General features: G+C 35.8%; 1 long non-coding RNA gene across 2 annotated transcripts in view; it reads left to right on the plus strand.

Annotated features, from left to right (window-relative positions):
- The first annotated feature begins 15,155 nt into the window (after positions 1-15,155).
- The window catches only part of LOC148131455 (uncharacterized), a 68,999-nt gene continuing 64,121 nt past the window's right edge, over positions 15,156-20,033 (plus strand). For both annotated transcript variants that reach the window (XR_015748884.1, XR_015748883.1), the window contains exon 1: positions 15,156-15,290. This is a non-coding gene — a long non-coding RNA (uncharacterized LOC148131455). The remainder of the gene's footprint in view (positions 15,291-20,033) is intronic.

Consider the following 20,033-nt stretch of genomic DNA (forward strand, 5'->3'; position numbering starts at 1 on the left):
AATGGTTTTTTTTTTAAAATGAGTTCTATTGAACTTAGTGCTATCATTGCTTAGATGCACATTAGGATCATGTTTGTTTGATCTTAGTAGAGTTACAGAAAATACAACTCTGCATAAAAATTCTTCTGGGTCATTTTATTTCTTTCTCACGAAGGCATCACCAAACTAGAGTTTCCAGTAAATATACAGTATTTTTCCACTTTTTAAAATATGTCTTGTAAGATACCTAATTTAACAGAGGTGAATTCTATCTTAAAAAGAAAATAATATTCAGTTTAGAGATTTAATTCAAAAATGGTTTGATAAAATCTTTGTCTCCAGTTGGCTTTCCAGATCAATTCAGTCTTTTTCCAACCAATTTTTTAAAAAATGAATCAAATTGACACAATTTAGAAAAATTGGTTTTAAAATCTTGGTTTTCTAAATCAATTTGCATCAATTCACAGCAATTGTAGGTATTCCCTTTATGTACCTGTTGATGGCCAATTTGAGTACTGGACTTCCAAGAATTCTCTACCTGTTTTGGACTTGGCTTGGTCTAGGATGCTCACAGATTCCCAGTGAAACTATGGTTAAGTCTGCCCATGTGTTGTGAATTTTTTTAAAAAAATCATCTTGTCATCTGACTGCAGGTTTTTTTCCCCAACCATATTTTTTTAAAATGAATCATACTGATACAATTTAGAACATTTGGCTTTCTAAATCAATTCACATCAATTCACATCAATTCACAGCAAATCTGTACGCTATTTTCTTCACCCGAAGAGATAAAGTTTCATAGTACTATCCATCAATAATTAAAATAAACAGTTGTTACATTTTGGTTTATTTCTGCTATATGCTAGGTCAATAAATCTATCCATTTTACCCAGAAGATATGTTTGAGAATCAAATAGTCCTTATGCATTCAAAAATGGAGGGTAGGGCATTCCTTTTCTATTCCGGAATATACCTATAACAAGTACTGGTATTAAATACATTTAGTCTTCAATACTACTTGAGAATATGGAATCCAAATATGGAATATGGAATATAGAATCCAAATTGTGACGTTACGACCCAGAACTGTGACTAGGAGATTCAGATTAATTTTCCTTCACGCATTAAAACTCAGTGGATGATTTTAGGCTACTGTTTTCTTTCAGCCCAATCTGCTTCACAGAGTTAATGATGGTTGTGCTAAATACAAACAATTGCATTTCCTTATATGGGGTGTAAAACAAACTGGATTTCTTGGATCAGCATTGTAGTTGAACTCTGTGGGCCAGCCAGGGGGAAGAAGAAAGGATGCAACACCCTGCAATACCCTGCAGGCCAAAATGGGGAATGGGGGCTGTAGGGAGGCCACAGGTGGCCTCAGCACGCCCTGTTTTGGCTAGCAGAGTACTGCAGGAGGCCATCCAGGTAAAAAATGGGGCACACAGGGGCCACTCCTTGTACCCCATTTTCACTACCGTGTTTCTCATATAATAAGGCCGGGTCTTATTTTTTTTGAGCCCTGAAAAAATGGCTAGGCCGTCTTTTTTGAGGTTACTTAATTCCCCCCCCCCCTTGCATCTTCGGGTGGGTGGGCGGTGATGGCTTGGATGTTGACCTTGGCGTTGGTGGGGCACTTCGTATTGGGGTCAATGCAGGCAGCACTATATCTGGGTGTGCAACAAAAGTACTTCCTAACGGCAAGCCCCCCCGACCATTCCCCCCATTTCGCATGTTTTAATATAGGCCTTAATTTGGGGGGAGGGGCTTAATTTCATTTCATGCCTATAAAACATGCTGGGACTTCCTATTGGGGGAGGCCATATTGTTGGAGAAACAGGGTAGCAGAGGCATTGCTGGCCAATCATTTGCTATTTCCAGGCTGGTCCCATTGGCCAGATTTAAGCATCCCATGAGCCAAATCAACCCCATGGGTCTTGAGTTTGACACCCCTAGTATACAATATTCCTATGTGAATATAGGAATATACTATAAATGCATTGTCATTGTTCAGCATGTCAGGCCTTCCTGTCACCCACTTTCTGCCTAAGTTTGCTCAAACCAATGCCCACTATGTCAATGACACTATCAAAGTAATGCGTTAGATTGGTTTAAAGCTTTTTGTTGATTTAAAAAGAAATTCTGTATCACGAATAAGTAAGAAGTATACTGTTTCCTTTTGGTTATGATTCTAGTTTCTCTGTGCTTTTGAAATAGAGAGAGACATACAAATGGTGATAATGAAGTCTTCCCCGATGTAACTTTCAGTTTCAGAATCACCATAAACCAATTAATTAAAACAGAGGTAAGATCCACGGACCATTATAAAGGATGTGAGCCTTTCAAAAGGTTTACCAATTCCATCATTTTTAAAAAAATCAATATCTGAAAAAAATATATGTCAAGTGCTGATGCTGTCTGCCATTTAAATTCCGTCATCATGCCCTTTGGGCCCTGCCAGAGTGATACATTTCTTCTTCAGAAGACCAGAGGCATTTATGGAGAAATGCTATATTCTCCCTCTCTCCCTCTCCCTCCTTCCGTCCCTCCCTCCCTCCCTCTCTCTCTCCATTTTTCTTTCTTTCTTTTTTGCTGCTGCTGATAGAGATTCTTTGCCTTGCTTCACAGTAAGAGAAACAAGATTTGGCGAGGAAGAGCAGAGCAGGAAAAGTAGACCTATCTTCACACCCAGAAGAAAAAGTGAGATTAACAGAATGAAACTATCTTAATTTCTTCTTGTAAAGACAATTTCATTTTCTCCAACTCTTGATCCAATACATGAATAGAGTAATTTTCATAGTATACTTCCTCTAAAAATTAAAGAGATCATTCACATCTCCCACTTGCTGGAGAAATTGTTCTGAGAAAGCAGTGGCCTTTACAGTATATATGTCTATTTGTAAAGCAAAAGAGCAGGGCTGGCACCAGGGTTTAATTGACCTCTAATACTTAGTGCAGACCTTATCGCTTTTTTAGTTCTTAATCCACTATTGTGTATTTCAAGTACTGGAAGATCAATGGGGAAGGCTGGTTAGAAATCACTTTAGAACAGAAGGAAGGGGAGATTCTGTGACTTTGATGAAATACAGAACTGTGCTGATACAGTGAATCCACAATTTTGTCATTCAGATTACATTGATGACTATCCATTCATCCATCTTGCTGATCCAAACCTTATGATAACATTAGAGAAACATCAGTGTTAGGCATGACTGTATTTAACTTATTTTAATGATATTGTGTAGGACCTATACAATTAATAATGCCAGAACTTAACTTTCTTTCTTTCTTTCTTTCTTTCTTTCTTTCTTTCTTTCTTTCTTTCTTTCTTTCTTTCTTTCTTTCTTTCTTTCTTTCTTTCTTTCTTTCTTTATTTATTTATTTATTTATTTATTTATTTATTTATTTATTTATTTATTTATTTATTTATTTATTTAATTATTTCATGGCCCCAATACAACACTGCATTTACCAAAATTATTGCCCTCCCTCCCTCCCTCCCTTCCTTTCCTTCCTTCTTTCCTTTCCTTCTTCTGCTTGATTTCAAGAGATGACATGGATTGATTAGTTTTATGTTATCTCTGTTCATTGTTGCACACTGATATGCAACACTTGCTGAATACTGTGCTTTTATTAAAAGAAGCAAGCTATTTAAAAAGATAATGTTGAGGCATGCATACTTCTGGGTCCTTCTTATGAACATAAATAAGTTGTGGAAAGTTTATCCTGTAATAAAAGGTATAGGAAATAAAGAGTCTGCCTAATGTTAGTAGAAGGCAAGTGATTTGAGTTCAAAAGGAAACGCTACAATTTTGGCATACTTCTCTGCCTATAAAAGACCAAAAAGTTGGAATATTACCTGAACTAGCTAATCCTAAAACAGATGTAAATGATCACCATCATTAATGTCTGTCTTAGGATATATGATAAAATAGCAAAGTTAAGAGAGAACACACTGGGATAGTATCAAGAGGTTTTGAGGCAACAAGGACTTTGAAAGATAAAAGTGCTTTGTGTTCATCTGTCTGGGATTCAGATAAACTATAGTAATACAATCACAAAGCATGAATGTTTTGTTTTATATTAATAATATGTTTCTTGTTCAGCTTTTTATTTCTATTCTCCCTCCCTCCCTCCCTCTCTCTCTCTCTCTCTCTCTTTCTTTCTCTTTCTCTCTCTCTCTGTATTCCGTTTCCTTAAGGCCATTTTAATTCATTAGTATTTAGCAGGTGCATTGAATAATTGTTTTAATTACTTTTCATTTCCTTTTATTATTTTTGACCTTTTTTTTAAAAAAAGAAAGAAATAAAGGCTTTATTGAATACTAGGGTTACAAATCTTTGCAGACTAATTGTCTTGCAGGTAGTTTAATGTACTATAAGATTATAGTATTATCTTTCTCAAGATTTTACTAATGAAAGTAATTTAATTTGGGACCGTAATAATCTTCCTTATTAACAGTGTAGAAAATATTTACAAAAAAATAAATAGCAAAGCGTTACACTAAAATACATGATAATTTCCTAGTTGAATCTCATTTAATGGTATGTTTCCTAATATAATAAAAATTAGCATTTTAAAAACACTAAAAAGTCAATTTAATGGTGAAGTCTGCTGGGTAGATTTCATTCAGAAAGATGTAAGTAGCAATAGCAATAACACTTAGACTTATATAACACTTTATAGTGCTTTACAGCCCTCTCTAAGTGGTTTACAGAGTCAGTATATTGCCCCCAACAATCTGGGTCCTCATTTTACCCACCTTGGAAGGATGGAAGGCTGAGTCAATGCTGAGCCTGGTGAGATTCAAACTGCCAAATTGCAGGTAGCCAACAGTCAGCTGAAGTAGCCTGCAGTAGTGCACTCTAACCACTGTGCCACTATGGCTCATTCTCAGTATGATCAACTGGAGCTTCTTGTTCTCATAATTTCCCCCCTCCCCATATGTTGAAGTTCCATGAGTGATATTCATCACAAATATAGACGTGTTCTGTAGAAACATTTTGTTGATGACAGAATCTCAAACTATTACAGTACTATAGGCTTTTACTTATAATTTGATGAAAACACTGAAAAAAGTAAAAGTTATACCAAACCTTTGTGAAACTAAGCATATGGCCTTGCAAAATCTCCAGCTGTTATTAGTTTTTCAGGCTGCCTTCATTTTCTATGCCTTGGAGAAGTCTTGATTAAGCCATCTTAGGCTTTACCAAAATAAAACATTGCACAGGCCACATGCTTGTATATTAATGACCGTTCCACACAATAAAGTTTGCCTGAATTTCTTCCCTCATTTCATTGCATGCAAATGAATTTGCAATCAAAATTTCTTTGAAAGGAGAAGAGAGTTTAAAGATTATTTTTTAATGAATAGAAGGTTATAGTCTGGCACTTGCTCAGTAATTGAAAGGAATATTTTGATGTTCTGGTTCTGATGGTACAATATTGCTTTCAGTGTTTTGACCCTCTCTGATTTCCTATGTTTCAATTAAATCTTAAGAAAGTCACCATGAAGCCATCTTAACAACATCACTAAAGAGGAGTTTTAACTCAGACAAAATTCAGAGAATTCACATTCTGCTTCTCTATCCATACATTTTGTGGAGAATTTGCTAGCCTAGCTCTGCCCAGCTCTAATTAATAATGATGTTAAGGTCGAAGAAAGTAAAAAAAAAAAAAGCAAAGCTGGATAACAGGTTGTCTCTTTTTTTTTCAACAGCATTTTCAACAGTGTGATGAAAATTTAAGATCAGACAAGTAGTCAACAATAAAGCTCTTCTTTTTTGTTCTTTTTCTGGCTCATTCAGTTTCCCCAAAAGTGCAAAAACTGAACTCAATAAAGACTGTAGAAAGTTGTCTAAACAGTCTATTATCTACTCTACCCATCCATCCATCCATCCATCCATCCATCCATCCATCCATCCATCCATCCATCTCTCTCTCTCTCTCTCTCTCTCTCTCTCTCTGATATGCTGTCCAACTCACCAATAAGGCAATTCTGAGCAGTTTACAGACAGTAAAAAGATTAATATAGAACAATTCAAACTACTATTGAGATGTTTGATAGGAATGTGTGTCCCTATATCCTGGGAAGTTAAAGCCATTACTATTGACAACTCTTCAAGAAATTAACAGTTCAGTCTCATCCCAACTCAACCATTTCTTCTAAAGATTAAATAACGTTATAGGGGCATAATTAAGATAAATGATGATGATGGTGGTGGTTAGGTTTTTATTTTCTTTTAAAATATATTTTGGTTAACTTAATAGTTCTCCATCCTATTTTCCTGTTTGGTTTGGATTGAAAGTTGACTAGTCCAAAGTCATCCAGATGACTGTCATGCCTAAATGAGACCTAGAACTCAGTCCCCCTATTTTTAGGCCAGCTTCTCCACCACTATACCAAACTGGCTCTCCCCTTTAAACCACACTGAGGTTTTAAAACAAAATAGAATAGAATATACAATTAAAAAAGCTCAGTCCATTTTCTAGTTAAAGCCAATAGACGCTATTTTTAGGAGGGGAAGTTGTTTTTGTTAAAAAGGCTGTAATAGCAATAGCACTTATATACCACTTCACAGTGCTTCATATCCCTCTCTAAGCAGTTTACAAAGTCAGCATACTGCCACCAATAATCTGGGTTCTTATTTTACTGAACTCGGAAGGATGGAAGGCTAGGTCAATCTTGAGCTGGTGAGAATCAAACTGCTGGCAGTCGACAGAATTAGCCTGCAAAACTGTATTCTAATCACTGCACCACCACAGTAATAATTATAATTATAGCCATCTGTGGGAAGAAATCATTATGCAAATAACTATTGGATTTTATAGAACATTCTAAATTGTTCTAAATTACCCATCTCCCTGATTTCATAAGTTGCTCCTGCATACTTTTTCTCTATATTCCTAAAAAAAAATAAAGATTTGTTTATGTCTGTCTGTCTGTCTGTCTGTCTGTCTGTCTCTCTCTCTCTCTCTCTCTCTCTCTCTCTCTGATTATATTTTTTTTCTACAAGATGCTAGGATTTGGTGCTTCATAATAATAAAATTTTATTGCAATTATTAACAAAAGATGCTTGTTTTGTTTATGCTTGCTAGTGGACTATATTTCATACTTTTATCCTCTTCAGCAGTTTTCACAAGAATATCAGTGTTAGAAATTCAGTGAATTAATTCAGTACAATATATTCTAATACTAGCAGAAAAGTATTCCAATCAATTCACTTTCTGGATGGTTGATCTTTATTTAGTGTTGCAATAATAAATAATAATGTTTAAATGAAAGAATTTGACTTCATAATATTGCTGAATGACTTTAAATAAATGCTGTTATTTTGAAAAGCATCTAGTTCCTTGTATGTATGAAACCAGAATTTAAAGACAGTTTATTTCAAAGATTTCACTGTTTGGATTTATGGCTGTGTAGAAATGTTCATTACTCAGATCCATATACTGGCAGTAGCACTAATAGTTTCAATGACTAAAATATTTGCATTTTGGAATATACGGTAATGTTAGGCTTACTCCATCAGAAGAGTTAACCACAAGCTGTGATAAAACACCAATCTGGAGTGTCACTTCAACTGTTGAGACAACATTCTTTTCCTGTTCCTTGGAGCTGAGATTTTTGCATTTATCACATTGTTCTAAGTGCATCCCATTTAGGTATATGAGTATATACATGAGTTATCAATGGTTAGTACTTTAATCTTTTCTACATTGCAACCTCACCCAAATGACCAAGCTCCACCCCTAAACCACAGAAGATATCAGTGGTTCCAGTTTGTCAGCAACCAAAATAACACTGGTATGAACTGGTATGTCTAACCAAATTCAACCCCATTGAACTTTTGAAGGCTTTTCTCATGATGAATATATGATGGTATTGAATAGCATTAGAGACATGGATGCAGATGCAACCTTGGAGTACCTGGTGCGTGCTAGTAACCTTCTGATCATTCACTTTGATGAAGATTATTAAGATTGAACCATCAGCAAGTGTTCCCCAAAGAGCAGCTACAATAATAAATGCTGTTAAAGACAGCTGCAAAGTCAATGAATACTATAATAAGATGTTGGCTGTGTAGGGTTCACTTTTCTTGACTCACTATAATATAAATAAGTGATCAAGGCAACCCTAACTTGGATGTAAATTAGCCTGTTCTGCATGAGCCATTTGTTTGCTTTGTTTTTGTATTTGGAACTGGACAATCAACATGGATATTTTTTCCAGCTATGGAGAGCTGTCTGATCCCATGATAGCTTTTGCACTCATAGCTGCATCTTTTTATGAAGATAGGGTCATGATGGTTTGAGTCCATATGCTTGGCACTTGTACTCTGCTGCCCAGCTCAACTGAATCAGGAAGTGTGATCACTGTAGCAATGCAGAATAATTATATGAGCCTGATATGATATTTTAGTCTCTGCAGAATGCTCTGTAAGAACCCTAGTGTGATTTTTAGCCATTCTATTGCCATTTTTAGAGACCCCATGCACAAAGTTACTGTATTCTGAAAGGAATGGAAAACTATTTGTTAAGGACTTTGGTATATATATGTATATAAAACATGTAATAGTGATGCATTAATTCTTATGCCCAAGAATAATGTAAAAGTGGTTATCTATTGGTTATCTATTTCTGGGATCATAAATCTATTCCTCACATCCTCTTAACTATGCCAAGAGCATGTTCTGTTTTAAATGCTATTAGCTTCCTTTCATTTTATTCCTAGCCCACAGCCAACACAGCTTAAAGTCATCTTAATTGTCCCAGTTTTAAAACTGTCCTTTTCTTCTTCTCCAACATAATTTTTGCCATGGACCTAATTTAGCATAATTCAGTAAGGTTGGTGCCAACCAAGATTTACTAAGTTCGTATTGGTCACCTAAGACTTCCGCAGTCATGTTCCTCCCTTTTGGTTTCTAACGTTTTGCCTGTATGCTTTAATTGGGCATTATATTTTTACAGTGTTGTACAGTGTTCTTGGAGATATTTTATGGTGTTCTTGAAAGTTTCCTGTTAACAAGAAGAACTGATAACTTTCTAGCAACTCTTTTTTGAGATTATTTAATTGGTTCTTTTGCTGTCTGAATCTGTATCTGCTAACACTAAAGGCTATAATTTCATAGTAAAAGTGGCTTGAGGGCATCTAACAAATCATTACTAAAGGGCCTGTCCTTTATCTCATCCCCAACTCACTGTGGAGGCAGCTTAAGTTCAACTTAGTTCTTCAAGATATAAAGCAGTAATTTATTTCTTCAACCAATATGTCTTGGCATGGAATTATCTGTAATACTCCATTAATTATTTTGGTGATGATGCGATCAAGAACTGGCATCTGTCAAGATTCTGTTCCCAATTGAGGCTGATACATGCATGTCTGCTCCTCTAGTTGCTGAGCTAGACATCACCCTTAATGGCCCTTACAACTCAGAAAGAAACATGTTACTGTTTCTGTTTCATATGAATGATGCTTCAGCTCAGAACACTATTTGAATAGTTGTGCTTTCTATTGCTTTGGTTGTTTTTGCCATTTTGTATCCCCCATGGGATTTCTTTTAGCTGCTACCTATCATATCTACTTAAGGTACTGTCAGTAAGAGAGATGGGTGGTGAAATTAATAATTGATCAATTCATTTTCTATCCTAAACCATAAGAGGACTGGTAAACTGGAATTCAGAAAATGGACCAACTGACAGGTCAATGGAGTTGGAGATCAGGATTAACCACAAGGGATGTTTTTAATTCCTCATGTGAACTTTTTCCCACTTTGCCTCAGCTCTTTCTCTATTCCTCTGAACTGACAACTGAGCTTATATTGGACATGAGTCAATCTTTTTATGATAAATAAAATTTATCTGACCATAAATGTCTCTCATAATTTTAGGACATTTTACATTTTAGGATACAGACAATGTTACCACTAGTACATTAGAATAAGCTATTATTTCATGCAAGTACAAAACATTTGAATACTAAATATGCATCCTTAAAGACTTATGTAGATTCCCAGGGAAGCCCTTAGTGGGTACAAATGTCTGATATGTGTATTCATGTTTCAGGACAAGCATCTGTTAATACTTAATATGCTTGCTGGAAGGGAGAAAAATCAGTGTAATAGCATAGCAAATCTAATTCCACCTAATCATCAGCTTGTGGTTAAACTGGAAGAGATAAGCACTCCAGATCATCGAAGCATGCCTTCAGCAAACTGAATTTTGCTTTTAGTGTTGCAGTTGGCTGCATCAACTTTCATCTTCTTTAATAGATGTAATCTTTGTGGAAGGCAGACATTGGCCCGAAAGTTATCAAAGTTTTCCTCTTTGCTCAATTATTCTCAAGCTGCCTGGATGAAAATGATGAAGGATGTTTATTTGCAGGTATTTCTACTGTTCGTAGTACTGTATAAACAGAATCACTTGAAGATCCTATATAAAGTATTTTTTTTTAAAGTCTTTGGGAAGTATTCCTGACAGCAACAGCTCACTTGTAATTTCATTTTAACAGATGACTATATTACTGGGAATTAAAAACATATTTTTAGCGTAGTGGTCTGCATTTCCCAAATCTTCGCTACTCATTGATGCTGCAAGCCTGGTAGCCTTTTTTTTTCCAACTTACCTGAAGGGCACTTGAGTTGCATAGAGACACTCCAAGGGAAAATCAATCTTGCTAATGGTAGGAAGAATTGTATCACCTCAGTTGGTAATACAGGTTATTTAGCATAAACATATGTGCTCCCATTAAGGGCTATCTATAGCCTGCTTCAATGAGTCACTTGTGTAAGAGGTTTTGTTTATAAATCTGAGATTAATTTCCCCAGTCTCTTCATTTTCCATCATAGCAAAAGCACACCAATGTCACTGCACAGGCAAACCATTTTTCTTCAGAGCATGATGCAAAATCATTAAGAAGTTTTTTCTCAACTGTGTAATAAATATCACCCCCCACCCCCCACCCCCCCCAAAAAGATAATGTCATCAGGTCCAATCCCAGAGGTTCTTTTTCCGATTACCATCTTTAAAACTAACCCTGCAGAAAGTATTGAAAAGTTGTTTCCTCATCAGCAAAAATATGTTCCTATGACCAGAGCATTATTGGCTGTTTCAGCTATTTTTCTCTTAATTACAAATCTATATACCAGCAGTGGATTTGTTGCACCAATCAGATTTTGACAGGAAACTGTATGATTGGGATAGCCAGAGACCTTACTTAATATGTTTAGAGACTCCACTGTGATATGGATGAAGAAAGAAAGAAAGAAAGAAAGAAAGAAAGAAAGAAAGAAAGAAAGAAAGAAAGAAAGAAAGAAAGAAAGAAAGAAAGAAAGAAAGAAAGAAAGAAAGAAAGAAAGAAAAGGCTATCAAGGGCTGGCTTTTTTTCTTTTTCAGCACAGAGCCTATTGCATCACTTATACTATGGGTTTACAGGGGTGGGTGGGGGTGGGGTGTCAGAACTGAGTATAAGTTTCATTTATACACAACTCTTGCCGGAAAATATTCTTGTTTGTGGTCTGTTTAAATTGATTGTTCCAATCTGTATAATGAATTTGATATTCAGATGAAATAAAATATATGGTTCCCATAAATAAATCATTGGCTTGGTAAAGGTAAATCAAACCACAAAAAAAAATTGCCTTTATATAAGTTGGGACCATTCTTCATAAAAAGATTGATATCTCATCAGTGACTTCATTTTCTATGACTTTTAACTCCATAAAAATTATATTCCCATCACTTGTAAAGACCAGGTAGTACATAAACACAGGTAGTTCTTGACTTACAACCGTTTGTTTGGCGACCCTTCAAAATTACAACAAGACATAAACAAGCCACATAAACAGAATTTGAACACTTGCAACTGGCAAGTATTTATGACAGTTGCAGTATCCTGGAGTCATGTGATCACCTTTTGCAACCTTCCCCATAAGCAAAGTTTCACTTAACAACTCTGCTACTAACTTAACAACTACAGTGATTCACTTAACCACTTTGGCAACAAAAGTCATAAAATAGGGCAAAACTCACTTAACAAATTTCTTGTTTAGCAATGGAAACTTTGGTCTCAATTGTGATCGTAAGTCAAAGACTACCTGTATTGCAGGTTACATCTATGTAACAAACCATCCTCATAGAAGTCTAAAATTGATGTCATCTTTAGACCACTATCATGCCTGCACCATTTAGCTGAAAAATTTAATGTATCACCAAAAGGCACCTTTTTTTTTATGCTTTGTGGATTTCAAACCATCCTTTGATATGATTCCAAGAGAGAACCTGTGGGGAAAACTTTAGAAATCCTCAGTGAATAAAAGTTTGTTCCTTTGTATAACTATAAACCAAAAATGCCAATAATACATTCAGGGTTAGTGCGCTTGAGATTGTGATTTTAGTTTATTTCAAAATGACTGGCTCAGTTCAGTATAATACTTATTTTGCAGCTGTATTTTGCAGTACTCTTGTCAAATTTGGATACTGTCCGCTTTGTAAAAAAAGTTACTAGTCTACATGGACAGATTACCTATCTAGTATCTCTAATCTATGCTCTCCAAGCAGAAATTAGGTGCCCAATCAAGCCATCTATTGAGCTGCCAGGCTACCAGCCCTCACTACCATAAAGATCCTACAGGAAAATGGCAGTATGGACAACCATGGGATTTGGCAGGGTGAGAGCTGTGGACCATAAACACAAAACTTTTGCTGTGTCTCAGCATAACAGATACTTTTACAACAGATACCCTTTTTTTATAACAGATACCCTTGCTGACCTTAATAGGACACTAAAGTGACAGGTCAAGGTAGTTGTGATAATGATAACTCAAATAAGCCGGGGATCATGGTTCTGGAAGAAGAACTTACTATACTTTGGAAAGGAGAAAGTGTGAATCAGGTATTATGCATCAGTCACACAAGAAGAACAAAGAATCCAAAAAGAGAAGCCACCTTCTGGTTGGAGACTCAATTGTAAGGGATGTAAATTTAGGAAAGGATACGGAGATTTTGAAAGAAGTCAGGTGTCTGCCAGGTGCTACTGCCAGCAGAGACAAGAAGCGTATTCTTAAGATAGTCAAGAATGCCAGTAAGTACTGTGATGTTGATGCTATTATACATCTTGGTACAAATGATCTGTCCCAGAAGGATTTACTTTCTGTTCAGAAAGACTTCCAGAGCTTGGGGTATGAACTTAGTAGTATGGGCTGTAGGCTTATCTTTTCAGAGGTTCTACCAGTATACAAGGAACAAAAAAGGGAAGGGCCAGAATGTAGCGGAGTTTAATGTATGGCTAAAGGAATGGTGTAAAAGGGAAGGCTTTGGTTTTGTTATTCATGATGTTTGCAGCTGGTCCAATGAAAAACTACAAAACAGATGGTTAGAATCCATCAAAAAAGGGGCTGAGTTACTTGGCATTAAATTCACAGGTTTTCTGGATAAATATTTAAACTAAACAATGGAGACAGAGAATTAATTACTGAATATTTCTGTCCTCATCAACCTAAAATTAATAAGGATACCAGTGCATGTAAAATAGATATTTGTGCAGGTAAGATTATCAACCTTGCTGTCAATCAAAACCAAGGATTTAATAGTGAGTGCCATACCATGTGCATTAATCAAACAGGTGGCAAGGAAGTAGGGGCAGGCAGGCACAACACAGGTTATGTAGACAGTAAACACAATGTCAGACATAAAGATCTCAAGTGCCTATATACAAATGCACAAAGTCTGGGGAACAAACAGGGTGAACTCGAACTACGAATACATGAAGGTTGATATGACATAGTTGGAATAACAGAAACTTGGTGGGATGAAACCCATAATTGGAACATACTGGTAGAAGGATACAAACTGTTCAAAAAAACCAGACACCATAAAAGAGGAGGTGGAGTTGCACTGTATGTAAAGGACCACTATATTGCTACAGAAATGCATGAAACCAAAGATGAAAACTTCCTAGAATACATATGGGTCAATATAAAAGAAAAAAAAAGAATGACATGACCATAGATGTATATTATAGGCCACCCAATCAAGCAGAAAAAATAGATGTCCTTTTTGCCAACCAATTAACAAACATATGCAGGAAACACACAACAATAGTAATGGTGGGCTTCAATTATCCTGATATCAATTGGAAAACAAATTCTGCACCAAGTGAAAAATCAAATAAGTTCCTAACCAACCTAGCTGACAATTTTGTTGTCCAATAGGTAGAGGATGAAACTAGAGGAACAGCCATACTGGACTTAATTCTTACAAACAGAGAAGAAGTGATAGAGGGAGTTGAAACTGCAGGAACCTTGGATGAGAGTGACCATTTCATACTAGAATTCAACATAACACAAACACAAGCAATAGAACATAATGACACCAGAGTCTTGGATTTTAAAAGAGCTGATTTTTATAAACTCTTGGGAAAGATTCCATGGATGAAAATCCTAAAGGGGAAAACAACTCAAGAATCTTGGGAAACTCTGAAATATACGATCATAGAAGCCCAGACTAGCACAATACCACTGAGAAAGAAAAACAAGAACTCCAAGAAGAAACCTGTATGGCTGCACAAAGATCTCTCTGGCAAATTGAAAGAAAAAAAGGACAAGTACAAAAAATGAAAAGAAGGATGTACAACTAAGGCAGAATATCAGCAGATAGCCAGAATCTGCAAAGAAAGAAAGCAAAGGTTCAGAACGAACAAAGACTTGCAACAAAAGTCAAAGAGGGGAATCTTTGTAGATGTGAGGTCACAGGCTTTGCATTCTTCCTCTGATGAAGGGTTGGTTTAAAATTCCTTTAAGTGTGATGTATGGAAGAAACTCTGGCTTTCAGAGGCATTTGTGTTAAAATGTATGATATGAGATTTTGATCAATATTCAAAAACCATCAGTTTTTAGGGAAGTAATCCCAAATCTAAACACTAACATTTCTTAACAATGCCATTCCTGATTCTAAATTAGCTATTGCTATCTCAAAATGCCATCTGTTTTTTAAAGGGACTTTAGAGATGTGTAGTGTTTAAAAGAATTACAAAATTAATCTAATCAAACCCAAAGTTTACATGAAATTATAATGTTAGCTGCCCTTCCTTTGTTTTGCTTATCAAAATACTAAAATGAACCTAGAAAGGATGCAGCAAATCTTGGACTCTGTCCAGTCTGTTAATAATTAAACCACTTCAGTTTGAGCATAACACTTAAAATGTCTGGTCTGCCTTCAGTTTTGAGAGCTTTGAGGTTCAGCATGAATGTGAACTATTCTGTCTACAAGTTTAAATCCATTTTCCATTACTTATCCGTTTACCTGGACAAATAAAGGTAAGTTTTCACTTAGAAGCTGATCCATCCGCAAATCTCTTCAAAGATTAGAGACTTGTTCCATGCTTTATCTGAGCTTGAAAATCAAATGCTTTTATGTGCAGTACTTAAATAGCTAACATTGCCTCCATGTTTACCAAAAGGATTGTGTAAATGTAGCACATGTTGCTGGAATGCCATATCGTTCACTTAGAAAAAGATGGAAAAGGTAGCTAAGTATTACCCTACAGAAATGTAGCCTCTTTATACTTCTAAGCTAATGAAAATCTTACTTTATACTGCATTGTTTCAAATGTTTAAATAAATTTCAGTTTTCAAGTGTTATATTAGTACATATAAGTTATATTTATGTTATGTATGCTTTAATTGAGTTTGTAATTTATTTATTCCATATATTTGATTTCTCCCCCCCTTGGTCAGAAGAAACAGAAGCAATAGAAAGGATAGGAAGTTGCACTGTATGCTAAAATATGCACATCTGACATAGAAATTAAAGATAATTAACTTGGTATTGTTATTGAAGCATCTGGAAACACATAAACAGAAGAAGGGATTAAAAACAACAGTTATTGATATCCACCTCTGGCCACCCAAGAAGAAAAGATGTTTTCTGGAAGCAAACAGCAGATTTTTCAATGAGGCATGAAGCACAAGTGGTGATGGGTTGGGAATTTTAATTAATTCATGGTTTGTCTCGCTGATAACTTTCTTCTTCAAAAGGCAGAACAAGGCACAAAGTTTTGTAAACAGGCAAAATAGAAATACAGTAATGGGAATTTTGGTGGAAAGTGCTTTCAAAATAACAAAGAAATAGCAATTATACAAAAGGCAAACAGATAACAAAAGAAATATACATCTCTGTTTCTAAGCATTTTGAAACCAGTAGCCCGATGCAGATAAGCTCTGATTCAGTTCAAATATGGCATGACTTGATTTGAGCTTGCAATTTTAGATCTGAGGAGAAAGTTATCAAATCATTGGTAGATATGAGATTTAACTGTTAAAAAAATTATCTGCAGAATGTCAAGGGAAACATAAAAATGATTGAAGCTGCTTCATTTTTTGTTTTTGTTTTTGTTTTGGTAGAATGGGATGAAAACAATTAGAGTAGATGGCCATTTTAAGGGCAGACCTTCTACAAAGGTTTCAGCATCAGCTGAATGCCTTCAAGGATTTCACTGCAATTGTTTTTGAAATATTTCTCTTGTACCTTGTTTGGTATGAGGATAAGAGAAAAAAAATTATCCCTAGAGCCTCAAAACTATTCAGCAAAAGGTTTTTTTTTTAAAGTTATGTGGTGTTGATGCAGAAAGTTTCATATTTGAATTTTAAAGTGAAAACTCTAAAGATCTGTTTGAAAAAGCAATTTCTCACATTTTATTTGTTTAGTTTGGTATGACATTAAAGGTGGAAGGTGACTTAATTTCTGAACAATGTTTCTGTCAGAGGTTTGGCATCTTAGGCTAGCAAATTTGACCCTTCTTAGAAAGATCTTGCATCACAACTATGGTGAGATACCAGGTGAGACAAGTCACCTTGGCCCTTTGTGGACATAGTTTATTTATACTGTTACATGTTTCTGGTAAAACAACAGAAGAGGGATCAACTATGGTTGGTGGATACAAGGGAAACTAAACAATTATATCTTAGGGAAAATCCAGAATTACTCTTTAAGCTGCTCTTCTCTTTTGCTCATACTGGCTTAGTCTATACTAACTGGACTGAGACTCTCAGCTTGCAATGATGCGCAGTCTAAACTAGAGCTGTCAAACTTGTGGCCGATGGGCTGGATGCATCACATGCTGATCCCACCCCCACCCAGTTTAGCAAAGGGGAAAAAAGTCCCAATATGTCATGTGACGCTGCCATGATGATGCAAGTTTGACACCCCTGGTCTAAACCTTCCCATCTTTTTCTTCCAGAAAAGTTATTGCTAATAATTTTTCTCCCTAACTTATATATATGCATCTGTCTGTTGAATCTCTTCTATTACATGTGACTTGTAAAATGGTAAACTGGTAAAATATACTGGTAAAACAAATTTGTTTGTTATTAAAGGAGAACTGGGGAAAATATAGCTACTGAAGAAAAGTCTTTTTTTTAAAAAAATATTTCTTACAACTTTCATACTGAAAATCTTCTCTATGCTAACCAAAAATGTCAACTACAGTGCTACTTCAACAGTACTACTGAGCAACTCATTAAATTGATAAACTATATAGTCACTTAAAATACAAAGATTTTAGGTTTAATTCTTAGTAGACAGATAAAACCCTATAGTAGAATCTATGGCTAAGTACACCTGATGAATTCCAAACAGAATAAAATTGGTTATGTACTGCCTTCTGGTGTTTAACACAGTTCAATATAAGTACACTGCAATTTATAATGATAATTGGGGAGCAGAATTTTCATTACTAAGCAATGAAGTCATAAAATGTGAAGTCCACATAGTGATAGCAATCCTGGCAATGATTGCAGATTGTTAAGGAAATCTCAAGTGGTAAGAAGGCCATCAGGAAGGCATGTGATTGCTGCAAATGAGGAAGCGTATGCAGGTAGCCAGAGGCCAGTGGTGGCCGCTGCTGGGTGGGGGAAAGTGCAAATGGCTTCCTGGAGTGACTTGTGACCTTCCCTACTGGCTTCCCTGATAGCTTTGCTCCCAAATGGCAATCACATGACTGCAGGGCACTGCAACCATTGTAAGTGTTAGCCAAGCTCCACAGTGACATGACTGGGGAGGGGGGGGTATTGCCATGATGGCCAGAACTTCAAGGATGGTTTAAGTACCATTCATTCAGCACTATCACAATTTTGAACAAGTGGTTGTTAAATGAGGACTAGGTACATGGAGCTTTTCCATCAAGATTGCTAGAGACATCACAACATGATGATCAATAAATCACTGTTTTTTACACAAGGGGCAGCAATGAAGACAAGGCTGTTAACACCAACACTATTCTGACACTATCTTACTGATGTATGTGTGCAATAGCCATGCAGCTACTTATATTAACAAGTATATACCATTGCTTCCCAGTGTGAAATAGTAAGGGACAGGAGGGCTCTCATAAACTTGTAGCACTATCATTGCTGGAGATTTTGCTTCTGGGACTATTGCCACTATATCCCTTCTCATAGGGATAACAGTAATGAGTGGGTTAAAGCAGGTTCATTGTGCAAACATTGCTTATATTAGGAAGACAGATTCCATTAATGCCTGAGACACTATCATACTATTAAGAACAGCTGTAAGAGAGGGTGGTCTGCCTAAAGACTGCAAAGGGGATAAAGAATTAAAATCCACTCCAATGGTCCCCAATCTCAGGAAGCTTTTTCCTCACAGCTGCTATTTATTTTAAAAAGTGCATGGACATATTGTGTGAATAATTCCACATTGCTTAGGGTTTAGCCAGTGCAGTTCTGACTAAAGAAACCTGCAAGAAATTCTCTGTGGTATTGTGATTTGATTTCTAACTGAATACATTCAGTTTTAACATTTCTGTTCAGATAATATGGAAGTGATTGCCTGGATTCTAAGGCCTCACCTAAATACTCAATAAGAGTGGAATGAACTGAAAGAAACTTATCTTTGGACTGCTGATTCTGGTTCCCAATACAGTTTTTAAAAATGTATCAGAGACAAAATTGATCATCAGTGTCTCTGTAAACAGCAGTGTTGTGCTGTTTTCTTACAAGTGCAAACCAAGTGGTAGCAGTTCTCTAACTCTAGCCCTTCAGAGGGAAAAAGAGGCAACAGCACAGACAGCGCAGACTAGTCAGACTCTGACCTGCTTACAGAAATAGAACTTAAGAACAAGATTTGCAAGCGTACACATAGTAACAGAGCCATTCCATAAATATAAATACATCTCAATCTTCCTCATTTGTCATAATTCTCTCCCTTTCAATGACAGCCACCCACTAACACCATAAATTAAAACAGAAACAGGAGAACATATGCACATTCTCTTTTTAGATGAGATTGTGTTCTTTAAAAAAAACACAAATTGATATCCATAGATTTAAACATAAGTAACACATGCTAGGTTATTCACATGTTATTTCATATATTCCAGCTGGGAGTGTTTGTAGCACTCTGTCCTGACTGTTTCCATTGATTGGGAAGCAAGTGCTCACCATCAGTGACCAATAAAATACAGAGTTTCCAACTGTGGATGCGCTCAATACTTGGATTAAATTTTCATTTATTCCACATGCAGTATTTATATCACAAATCAAGCTCTAAGAGCAGAGGCTCCATTAGAAAAGGCTTTGATGTATTGGAATGCTTTTCGATTGTCCCCATTTGCAACATAGTTCATTACTCAACAAATTTTTAAAATATCTTTTCATATAATAGGGTAAAGTGCATTTAGAAATTTGCATACAAGGTTTTATTGTTCCAGAACATGCACGCATAGATTTTGTGTGAAAATGCAGCCCAATTTACTTTTACAAGTATGTTGCTTTTAAAAATACACATTATTCTGGAATGCAATTATGAATATAATTGTATGAATAACTGTATGTAAAATTGACTGGGCTGCAAATAAACTGATTGACTCATTCCTTATAACATTATCATCTGAGTTCACTGAATACTGTTTGCTTTATTATTTTTGAAAAAGCAATTGATTTCAGTAATATTATTCTTACATTATAACACCAGTATAAAATTGCGGCGGGTGGGGACAAACAATGAATATGAAGTTTCCAGTATGGCAGTGAAGTGGTTTCCAT

Source organism: Notechis scutatus, chromosome 3, assembly GCF_049901735.1.
Source record: "Notechis scutatus isolate UNSWTSFEM ecotype Mainland chromosome 3, rNotScu1.2, whole genome shotgun sequence".
NCBI lineage: Eukaryota > Metazoa > Chordata > Lepidosauria > Squamata > Elapidae > Notechis > Notechis scutatus.